Source organism: Ochotona princeps, chromosome 12 (genome assembly GCF_030435755.1).
Source record: "Ochotona princeps isolate mOchPri1 chromosome 12, mOchPri1.hap1, whole genome shotgun sequence".
NCBI lineage: Eukaryota > Metazoa > Chordata > Mammalia > Lagomorpha > Ochotonidae > Ochotona > Ochotona princeps.
The window spans coordinates 28,124,344-28,136,596 of NC_080843.1; the positions used below are offsets into that span (position 1 = coordinate 28,124,344).

General features: G+C 43.1%; 1 long non-coding RNA gene across 1 annotated transcript in view; it reads right to left on the bottom strand.

The window, feature by feature from the left end:
• The window catches only part of LOC131481573 (uncharacterized), a 96,686-nt gene that overhangs the window by 82,044 nt on the left and 2,389 nt on the right, over nt 1-12,253 (bottom strand). Inside the window, exon 2 of the long non-coding RNA XR_009246413.1 lies at nt 6,727-6,833. This is a non-coding gene — a long non-coding RNA (uncharacterized LOC131481573). The remainder of the gene's footprint in view (nt 1-6,726; nt 6,834-12,253) is intronic.

Sequence of the window (12,253 nt, forward strand, 5' to 3'; positions counted from 1 at the left end):
ATTCTGCCAATTCTTAGTTAAGTTATAGACAATTTACCTGATTCGCTTAAAAGTAAGAGTGGGTTGGGAGAAACAATGGGGTTTTTCTTCTGAACAGGAGAAAGATCAGCTCTGACTCTCGTAAAAGTAATGACTCACTGCTGCTCAGAACAACAGCAAGCTGAGTCCGTCACACACAGTTCCCCTTCCACCCAGGTAAAACGGAAACACTACACTTTGGCGGAGCCAACCAAAAAAGCCTAAATTTTCAGCATTATTAGCAGCTCTGCGTTAACTTATCACTGGGAAGTGGCGTCACAGAAAGAAGGGTGCTGTTATTCTATTCTGGCAACTCAAACCCATGAGTGCAGGGATGCATGGAAACCACCACAGGCTGGAATTTCCTACCCACTCATTCCTCATTGGGTGAGCCTGAGCGGCCATTTCCTCGGTATCTCACAGACTCATCAATTACTACATGAGATGCTGCTGTGTAAAGTGTTTATACCAAAGCACCTGGTCAGTGGTGCTCAGAAAAGTAGCAGACGGCGAGGAGACCTGTTTCCTTTACATGCCCTGCACACCCTTCCTATACTTGGATAACTTGTTCCTCAGCCTTTCCAGGAATAGAATTTCTTCTCGCTAGCTAACACACTCAGTCTCTCATCCTGCAGACACATTTAGCCCCCTTTTCATCGCCCATCTATTTTTCTGAGCATACACCCTGAGAAGGACGACGTGTTTAAAATGCAGCGAAGCAACCTGCTCATAAACTCAGAGGCTGGGAACAAAGTGAGAACATGACAAATGAACATGAATTATGCGCAGGATCGCACAGGAGTTCCGAAACAGGAAAATTGACTTTGTGGGGTGCGGCTCTACAGTCATATAATGCAGTTTACAGTTTAAAATATTGACTATAAAACCCCATCGCAGAGTGAGTTCTGGTTTGGCTATAACCACAGCAGAAAGCAAGCCCACTCTGCCCAGCAGTGACCTTTACACCTGTTTAGGTTTCTCAGTAACTCATTTTAACAGATTGTCTATACGAGATGGAGTTTTATAACTGGTATCAGTCCAAAGGTGGAAAAAATGTGTACAAAGTGTGTTTAGCCATATTTTCCAGTACATTTAGCTCTCGTGAAATGCAACAGCAGATGGACTGTCGCAGCATGGAATTTGCTTTCTTTTCTGAATCTAAGTACCCAACACACAGAAATTAGAAAATGGATGTAATTGTTCTTCCAATTGTTTCAACGGGGGAAATATCCTTTAGAAAGTATTTGTTCTGAACACCAAACAAAACCTAAGAGCCTCTACCAAATCATACCCTTTCCTCCAAGTCCATTTGCTCTGGCTGCTCAGGGTTCAGTCTGATGGGCCTTTTCTCAGATGCAGAAACATCAAAGGTAGAGGCTGAGTGCCAGACAACAGGCTTCCCACCGGTGGCCATGAAGAGGTGCAAGAAGCTAGATACTGTTACAGAAACAGGAAACCTTGTAGGATGCTGAAGACAATGCGTATTTCTTAACTAATCATTTTTGTAGAAATATACCTGTAGAACAGATGTAGATTGCTTCTGAACTGTGTAGGTTTCAGGAAATCAAAAGTGGCTGTAGGAAGACGTGGGTCCTTGGAGGAAGGGCAGTACACAACTGTGTCTGTCCTCAGGACAGGAGCTGGTAAATTCAAGGAGCTGGGCCCAGCGTGGTAGCCTAGTGGCTAAAGTCTTCACCTTGCACACACCCATATGGTGTGCCAGTTCGTATTCCCTGCAGCCCCATTTCCCATCCAGCTCCATGCTTGTGGCCTGGAAAAGAAGTCGAGGATGGCCAATGCTTTGGAATCCTGCACCCACATGGGACACCCAGAGGAGGTTCCTGGCTCCTGGCTTTGGATCAGCTGAGTGTTGGCCATTGCAGCCACTTGGGAAGTGAATCATTGGACAGAAGATCTTTCTCTCCTTCTCTCCTCCTCTCTCTGTATATATTATTTTCTAATAAAAATAAAACAATTTTTTTTTTAAATGCAAGGAGCTGTCACAGGTCTTCGACTGTGTATGTTAGCAAAGAGCAAACCACTTTCAAGCGATCCCTGACTCTTGTAAAGCGGTGCTGCTGAAGTGGAAATCACCGGAGTGCCGCAGAACGCCGAGTCTGGCAACGCTCCTGTCTGTCCTGTACAAAAGGACGAGGGACCTATTCTTGGAAATTTTGCAGTACAAGGGAGAGAGGGAGAGAGGGAGAATGAATCAGATAACTTGTGACTAAGCAGACAAGCTGTATATTTTAGTAAAATAAAATCTCTTAAAGCTGATCTTCACAATTGTTAATCTTCACGTAATCACATTAGGGGAGAAACACCGTCCATCAACTGATGCTAATGTTGGCTTAAGAAAGTACGTAAACTTTGCCTCTCGTGGATCTGCCTCATGCCAAGGCTGAGGCTTACGTCCGTTAAACATATTAATCAAATAGAGGCCAGAAGAATGTCCTGTAGGGAATGAAGTACTGAAGAAAGAAAAGCAGGGGCCAGCTGAGATCCTGCAGGTTGTGCCACCAACTCTGATGCTGACTCCCCGATGTCAGAGCATCTTTTCTGGTCCCAGCTGCTCCATTTTCCAGGCAGGTTCTTACTGATGCATCTGGGAAAGTAGCACATGATGACCCGACCGCTGAGGTCCCTGCCACTTACATGGTAGACCCAGATATAGTTTTGGGCCCCTAGCTTTGGCATGACCTAGTCATGGCTGATGCAGTTATTTGGGGAGTGAGGCAGAAAAGAGAAGATCTGTGTCACTCTGCCTTTCAAATAAATAAACCTTTTTGAAGAAGAATGAGGAGGGGAAGGGGGAGGAAGAAGTCTATTTAAGAGCTTGTTTGAAGGTTCTAGAAGGGGTGGGCGAGGGTGCACAGCCACTTTTATACCCTTGATGGAAGACTGGTCCTCTTGTAGTGGGTATGGTCGTCCTCTTCAAGCAAGCGTGGCTTCAGACGGACACACATGGAGTCGTGAGGAAGGAAGGGGACATCACCTAGCCAGACAATCAACCGAATCAACCTTGGTGATCCTTGGAATGACAGATGCCGCAGCCAGGTCACCCTCACTCCAAAGAAACCTATTTGAAAAAGCTTTTAGAGCCATCAGGATTGTGAGGAACAAAGTTAGGAAGGTAAGTAAGGTCTAGGAAAACTGGTAGAGTGTTTTCCTTTCTGGGTTGCTTATCTTGACGAGGGCAGTCCCTCTCTAACGCCTTTAGTCTTTGGAAGTGGCGCTCCTGACAAAGGCTTTCAGAACTGCCAGGTGAGCGAGCCATGCAAATAGTTTCCTCTCAACCGGGCTGTCTCCAAGGAGGAACGCAACCCAAGTATCGCATGAAAATAAGAATCTAGCCTGCCGCTTTGCTGTAATGATTTCCATATCCAGTACAACAAGTTTTCCTGGGCCAGGCCTGCAGCTACAGGCACACGTCTCGCCCTGATGAGACCCAACGGCAGACAGAGCAGCCTGAACTCTGCGTGGTAGAGCTGGGCCCACAAACTCACACCCACGGGCCAAAGTGGGCAAAACTTTCCACCCATTTACTTCCAAATGGCATCCTGCTCAGAGGAGGGAAGTGGGCACTCTGTGTACAGAAGCATGCCCAAACCTTTCCATTGGCTTTCCTGTCCTGCTCTGTGCATTTGAGCAGGAATCTCATCAGTGTGGGGAGGAGGAGGATTTAGTAGCATCATTTTAGAACCTTCTAGAAATAAAAGCCTCCTGTCAAAAAGCTGTCCTGCTTTGCTCTTTGCTCAGTCGCCTTTTGCAGCACTTTTTCTTCTCTCTCTCTCAGTTTCTCTTTATTTCTCTCTTTCATCACTTATTTCCATGTTATGAGGAAAGCAGAAGGAGGGAAACAGATCTTCACCCAGTGTTTCACCCCCAGATGTGCACAGCAGCTGAGGCTGAGTCACACTGAAGCCAGGAGCCTGCAGCTCGCTCAGTCTGGGTCTCCCACGTGGGTGGCAAGGACCCACATCGTGAGCCCTGGTTTACTGTCTCCCAGGATGCACCCTGGCAGGAAGGAAGCTAGAATCAAGAGGAAAGCCAAGACTCAGGCCCAGTCACTCTGTTACAAGATGCAGGTGTCCCAAGCAGGGGGTTAAACCTCTGAGCCAAATGGCCACCCTTTTTTTTTTCCTTAAAATCCTCTGCTGCTTCATACTTGGAGTTAACTGGTGACAGGTAAAACCTCAATCTCTTACTACCCATAATGAAAGTTTCTCTTCTCAATAATTAATGAATCTTTGGTTAGTTTGAGGACATCACCACTGATCAGTTCCATTTGTCACATGCAGATTCCTTCCTGGGTTGTGGGGACCTAGTTGGAGGAGGAACGCTTGATTAACGACACTCTCACTCATTCAGGCAACAGTCATTGGACACAGTGATCAACCACATGAACTCACAGCAGAGAAAGGAAATGGTTCTGAGTTCCAAATCAAGTATTTCGCAAACACTTCACTTCACAGTTCCCTCACATAATATGGACAGAATCTGTTGTGACCTCCTGACTGGATTTTTGTGAAAATTAAGTAAGGTAATTATTGCCAAGCAGTGAGCAGGGTGTCTGGCACGTGGTGCCTGAGGAATGTCACCATCACCAGCATCGTTATGATCGCTAGTTATTCAGCTCCAGAAGACGCCACACCAGACCATGGGAAGGAAAGATGAAGACAGCTCTGGCTCCAAAGAGCTCACTGTCTATACCTACAGCCAGACCTGCAGGCAAATCAACCTGTGACAGCCATTTCAACCTGACCACCTGCTCTGGCTTTCCTAACCTTTTTAAACCCAAAAACATGCAGAGTATGTACAGAGTCATGTCTTTGGATCAACGACTTGAAGCAATCTTTTTCTAACTCACACACTTCTTCAGACTTCTCTGAACATAATCTACATGATTTCCTTGAGGAAGCTTCTTCAACCCATTTCTGTCTGTATTTGCATTATAGTACACAATTATTGGATTTCTTTTTCCGTGGAAAGGAACAGTCTATAACAAAATGGCATGCTTCGGAAATGCTAAGTAACAAAGTCTTCTGGTTCAGAAAAAAAAAAAATCAACAATCAAGACTGCGACTCAATGCTCTACCCCTACCATTAAATCCAGGCAGCTTCTAAAAATCTGATATTGGCAGGGCCAACATTACTGGCTTTCAGAATGGTTAATCATGTTAGCAAATGACTCATTCACTAACATGATCAGAGATCAGAGCTGGTATTCTGACACTAATTCCCAAGATGCAGAATCCAAAGCTGAATCATATCTGCCATTAGAAGGTGAGTCCAACAATGGGCTTAGAGTACTAAGTTTTAACCAACTATTGAGTTGCTATGCTCTTTAGGTTTATATCACAATTACAAGACTACATGTTGACTTTCGGCCAGCAGCAAACAAGCAGCAACAACAACAACAACGAAAACTAAAAATTTTCCACATCTACATGTTCCAAATTTTTGTACAAGCCTTTATGACTGCTACTTTGATGTATATGCCAAACAGGATAAATCCATGAAAGGCAACACTGCTAATGAACACAAGGAACTTTCTGTAATTGTAATAGCCAGTTTGGCTAGTTTTATGGGTGTGTGTACATTTAATTTCAAGTTGAGCAATATCCAATTTGGCAATGAGATAGAACAATATGAGTCTATGAGTCTTTCTGCTTGTTTGTTTTAATTACTAACAACGAGAGAAAAACTATTCATGGCAGCCAAAAGAATTAAGATTAGAAAAGAACTCTTCTACTTGCCATTAGTGTGTCTAAAATGGATATTGTTTCTTTGGGAGTTGCCAACCCAACAGGAGAAAAATTGGAAGTGTGATAAATGGGGAAAAGATAGATAATAGATAAATAAATAGGTAGACAGGGAGGGCGCGACAGAGATGTTCGAGGGAGTAAAACTACTTTGTAAGATGTAAAATGAGTTTCAATGATATTTATTACACTTTAATGAGCACACATACACACGATAAATAGACAAAATATTAAAGTATAAATTCAGGTGGTACTGAGTGCCATAAAGATAGTGAGACAGTCAGTGAGAGGAGTTAGTCCACATTTGAATAGATAAGTCAGTAGCATCAGGTAGGAGCAGGGAACTGTCATGCTGAAATCTGAGAGAAAAACCTTCCAAGAAGAGGAAAGAGTGTGAAGGAAGGGTCTGTGGCAGGAAAATGAGCAGTATTCAAAGAAAAGCAAGAGACCCATGAGGAAGGAGCATAGTGAGAAAGGACAGAGGGGTAGAGATCTTCGCAGGGATATGTTGACATCTGGCTTTTAATCTAAGTGTAATGGGAGTCATTGAAGAATTTCATGGAGATGAGGGATGAAATCTGATCTGGGCTTTCACTGTATTATTCCCAGTGCATAGAATCTCAAGAAGAAAAGTTATCAGACCAGTTGGGAGGCAATAATGAAAGGATTGGGCAAGAGAAAATGGCAGCCTCAACCCAGATGTGTGCTGGGAACTCTAGAAACAGAACAGACCCAAGAGTTAAATACTGAGCCAGTAAAGCATGCGCTAGATGAAGTTTCAGGATGTTCATTTTCCCTAAAACTGTGCTCAATAGTTAGGTATAGTAATACCTAAAAAGATTACTCAAGATAATTTGTTAAGCAAATCGATGCACCTGTGAGTCAGAAAACATGAACCCTGGTTCTACTCATTTGCCACACAGTAGTCTTAAAGTGATCTTACCTTCAGACTCATGACAGCGGTCAGGGAGACAAGAACGAGAACTGAAATGCTCTGTCACTACTGCCCAGTCTGAAGTCACAAGTAGCTCCAGCTGAGTGGACATGCACCTGTGTGGGAATGCAATAAAAAACTCCACCCGGCTGGCTCCCCATTCTTGCTTAGATTTTCTTCAAACGATTCCTCATTGCCTACTGAGTGGAGTTCACACTTTTTAATTCAGTACGTAATATCTTCCATGATCAATGATCTTTCACCTGTCTTTCAAAAACTCCACTTCATATGCCTTATGATCCATTCCAACTGAATCGCTCAGTGTCAAAACCCCAGGAATTTTTCTATTTTCCGCAGCTTGGTCAACACTTGGAATTTCCTGCCCCATTATCTTCTGCTTAGCATTCATGAGCTTCAGCTCTGTGTTCATTGCGTTCTCCCCAACCTCTCCTCACTTCAAACCTCTTCATCCAAACAGAACTCCGAAAATCTGACATCCAACAAAATGTGGAGCAATCTACCCATCTACCAGTCATCGTGTGTGTCTGTGTGTATTTTCAGGGCAAAGAGGAGCCTTGCACAAGCCACTGACTAACACACCAGAAAATCCTGGACATGGTTCATCTCTCTTTCTTGTCTCTATCATAGGGTGAAGGGTTTGACTCAATATTTCATTATACTCCACTTGGTGCAAAAGTTAGTATGGAACAATCTACAAGAACAACTACAGACCAACTAATTTTTCTTGCCTTTCTAAAGCCTTTCTATTAATCTTAGCATAAATCTAGACATATCAATTTAGACATAGCTCATCTGTGCAAAATCACATATTTAATGAATTTGGAAGCTACTTGACCTAAGTATCATCTGTAAAACTGGGGATAATTATTGTACCTACCTCACTGGTATATTGTGTGGATTAAGTTAGTTAATATAAGCAACATATATATTATATACTATCCTTCCTATCAGGTCTTTGAGAAGGAAGAGATCCATCTAACTGATTACTCACAGTTAAGGTGTCTTCCACCCCCGGTACAGTATGAAAGCCTTCCAAATTTTGATTGCATTTCTACTTGACCTTAAATCCCAGTCATGGATGAAATTGGACTTACCCAGGCCTATAACCCAGGCCACATTCCAATAAGGCCATATGTCCACCCTACCTAGAGCAAGCAGCCTATAAGTGGTCACTGTTAATAGGCATCCCCAGTGACTCACACACTGACGCAAAACACTCACAGACTCAACCAAAGTAGGTCAGGGAAGATCAAAAGACGGGGTTAAAGTTCTGTACCTTCTACAGTCAATGGTTCTCGTAAAATTTCAGGGTTTTTAGTAGGAGACTCAAGGCTGGAAGAATCTGGCCCCATTCTCCCTCCTTGAAGTCCTAGTCCCAGCATTTCCCGTTTGCCATCATCCCATTTCCAGACTCTGGTACCCTACACAGCAGGCTGTCCTCAGGAGGCATGTTTAAACCAAAGGCACCCCACCTGCCACATATGAATCACTCAAAGTACATGTTCACAGGAAGTCCCACTAATAAAGACAGCATACCAGCATGGCAGGAAATATACATTGCCTGATTCATTCTCTTGATTTTCCACTTAACCTGTTTGCTCACTTCAGGCTCTGTTATTTCTTAATATTGTACACCAGTTCCTAATGCTCATACTTCAGGTCTCTCCTGTTTTGATGGTGATGATGATAATGGTGATAATGATGATGATATTGGACATTTACTATGAACCAGAGACTATGATCAGGAATTTATAAACATAACTCCTCACAACAGTTTAATGAATGAGGTATTATTATCATCATCATTAAACTCCTGAGGAAACTACAACTTACAGACGTTGTGCAATTTGGTGAAGTCACATAGTCTGGAAGTTACAGAACTAGAACTTAAACCCAGAACAGTTGTGGCTCCAAAGCCTGTGATCTACTAGAACCATCTTGATTGACTTTCTCTCCTAGAGATGACCTGTTTTATTCATATCTTGATCCCAGCGTGCCTACTAACCCTTTAATTTTACATACCCATCAGCCTGGCTACATTTACCAACACATAGTAAAAGCTCTTGAATCTAACCAAATAGAGCTAGTTACCATCTGACATCTCCATCAGAGAAGATAGAACCAGTATAGAATATTTCTTATACTGGTACTCATTTATTTCTGAGCATCATTATATGCAATCTCTCAGTAGTCCTTTCCAGTATACTTTTTTCTCTTGCTAACATTTTATACATAGGGGTTTTTTTTTATTTATTTATTTAATTATTTTAAAAGTCAGAGTTATAAACAGAGAGGGAAAGACAGAGAGACCTTCCATCCATGTATATTTACACCCCAGATGACCACATGTGCTAGACTAGGCCAAAAGCCAGGAACCAGGAATTCCATTCAGGTCTCTCCTGAAAGTGGCAAGGACCCACACACCTGCGCCATCTTCTGCTGCTTTTTCCAGGCCATTAGCAGAAAGCTGAATCAGAAGTGGAGCACCCAGGACATGAACCAGAGACCATTGGGAATGTCAGTTGTCTCCGACAGCATTACCCAATACACCACCTTGCCACAATGCTGGCCTCTCATATATACAATTAAACATTCATGCAACTCTTTCCTAATCCCTCTCCAGACAAGAGTAACTACATGATAGGCTTCTGATCAATAACAAGTACATGAACGTCTACATGTGGGGAGTTGACAAGTTTCAAAACAATATTTCTTTTCATCAAAAAAAAAAAAAGGGAGGAGAATAAAGTCACTAGTTCAGAACCACTATTCCAATTTCTGTTTCTTTGAATACAGATAAGATGCCTGGAAGCAAAGCAAACACATTGAGACAACGAGTTCACGTGCCAACACAATGAGGAAGGTGGGATGGAAAGCTAGAAAGAATCTTGTACTTCGAAGACATCACTGACCCTCTGATCAAACACTTAAATGTGAGATAATTAAATCTTTACTGCTTATACCAGTTAGTCAGCAATACCTGCAGCATAATGCATTCCTTCTTACAGATGCCACAGTAACAACGAATGATTTACATTATAGCTTACAAATTCAGTCATCTAAGAACTCCTTTGCTAGGCTCTAAATATAGAGAGAGGAGGCGTGGGAGAAGCCTGGCCACCTTAGGATAAGGACTCCAATGCCATGGCAGAATATACCCTGGTTATCAACTCATACTGAATATAATCTTAATCAACTCACACTGCAATCTTAATAACTTCAGCCTCATCAAATTCAGTAGGATATACTGAGCGAAAGCAAAATATAAGCTCAGACCAAAAAATAAATACATAAATAAATAAACAGTCACATTGAGTTAAGCCAGACAATAAGGGAATGGGGGAAGGATAGCAAGCAGTATCCAGGAGTGAGAGGAAAAGCTGGATTGCAGTGCTCAGCTGGCTGATCCCTCTAGGCTACCGGATCCTGATCCATGCAACAAGACAATAGGCCACACAACTTCTTGAGGCAAAGGCACACCTCCATTGTCACGCCACAGATTGCCGCACTTAGGTTACAAAAGCATGATGCAGGGACCAGTGAAGGTTCCTTTGGTCTGCAAGGAGCATAAACATACAATCCTACACCTCAGCGTTCTGGATCCACAGAGTGCAAAGGTAAGAACTGTGGCAGGATCTGCTGACACCATAGAGCATCAGCCAAAGTCCAGCCAGTGGCAGGACGGAATCACTGCTGACTTTGTTTATTGTTTTTGGTGACACAGGGCAGTCGAGGACTTCAGAGGCTCCATATCAAGGAGCTCTCTGAGAGGCCCCATCTGAGCGAGAGTGGACATCAACGAAGTCAAGCTCGCCCAAGGTCAGCTCATGGAGAGAATCTTTCTTCTGCTTCCTCTGCCATGCCACCGGTAGGACTCCATTCTCATCCTACCAGTCCCAAACAAAATGAATTTCACTTTATTTCCCCTCCTTAGGTCACTGCCCTCTGACTTCCAAGCTGACATCACTGAATAAACCAACCTCTTGCCATTAAGTTCAATGGAGAATTCCAGCCCTGTAGAAATGTTAAACCAAGAAAAAATGTGATGCTTTCCTGAAACACAAATGTCCAAAATACTGACATCCTAAAATCCCATCATTCAGGATTTACATATTTTCTCTTACTACAACATAACACAATTCATTTGTGTGAGTAAATTGATGGAAGACTTCCTACATCAAAAGTGGTACTGCACGCCAAGAGGGATGTACAGATGTGCAGCCAAGGTCTCTGCCCTCGAGGAATTTAAAGTTGATCTGGAGAGTTACATAAATACCTCTGCAACATGGCAATCCGGAAAGCCATATGAAACTCTCAGGAAGATGGAATTAACTACCATTGAAAATATCTGAGAAGGCTTCAAGAAAAAAACAAAAATCTAGATCTGGACAATAGCTTCTGTTTCTGTTCTATTCTGTTGAATGTTCTCAAGCTTCCGAAGTCTAGGACATAACTCAGATCAGCAAGCAAAATGCTAAATTCTTATTTTAATTAAACTGGCTAGGATCTTCAGGTTCTGCCTTCCCATCCAACGTGATAAATGAGAGAGAGAGTGTGGACACCAAAGCCAAGAGCGCCTTGCAACATGCAAAACCATAATGTATTTCTTCTGTCCATCTTGGGAATATCCCTTCTGCCAGGACCTGATCCTATGAGTGAGAGCTATCTCCCAGAAACTCAAACCCCAAAGATCTCTGCTCAGCGGGAGTTCCATCCACTCCCAAATTTCCGCCTCGCTTAACTCACACACGTTACTTTTCCTCTACCCTCTTTCCAGCCAGTTTTCTGGTCTTTGCTTCTAACGGACTTTCTCCCAGTGCCTCTTCTGTGTCTTTTTGTGTTGTTGTGTTTTTTATTATTATTATCACACGGAGGAGCATTTTGCCCAGTGGTTATGACAAGTGTCTCAAAGGGCCAGGAATCAAGTCCTAGTTCCAGCTTCCTGCTAAGGCTGCCCTTGCACACAGCACGTAGTGACACAAGTACTTCCGTTTTTGCACGCATGTGGAAAAGGGCTGAATTCCCAGCTCCCAGCATTATCCGACCTGGCCACTGTAGGCATCTGCGGGGGAGTGACCAAGTAGATGGATGCTTTAGAGGTCTGCTTCTGTGTCTCCCTCTGTCTGTCTCTCGCACATGAATAAAAACAGAAGAAGACCAAGTTATAATGGTGGTGCTGTGTCATACACAGGCAGTGAGCAGCCGAGGAGCTAGAAAGATCTGTTTAGAATCATGATCACTTAGCAGGCACACGGCCACCAGGCCTTTATGACCATTAATTAGTTTATCCTCCCTGAATCCCTTTAAGGCATCTCTTATTATCTCCATTTGACAAATAGAGCACAACTAAATGCAGAGAAATTGACTAATTGACTGCGTAGCAATAAGGAGAGGAAGATGGAATCAGACTATTAAAAGCAAGTCCCACAATGAAACTCGAAGATGCTGCACCCGTGGCTGACTCTCTCTGCATCATATTAGTATCTGAGCTGTTTCAATCTGGAGAGAGGTACTT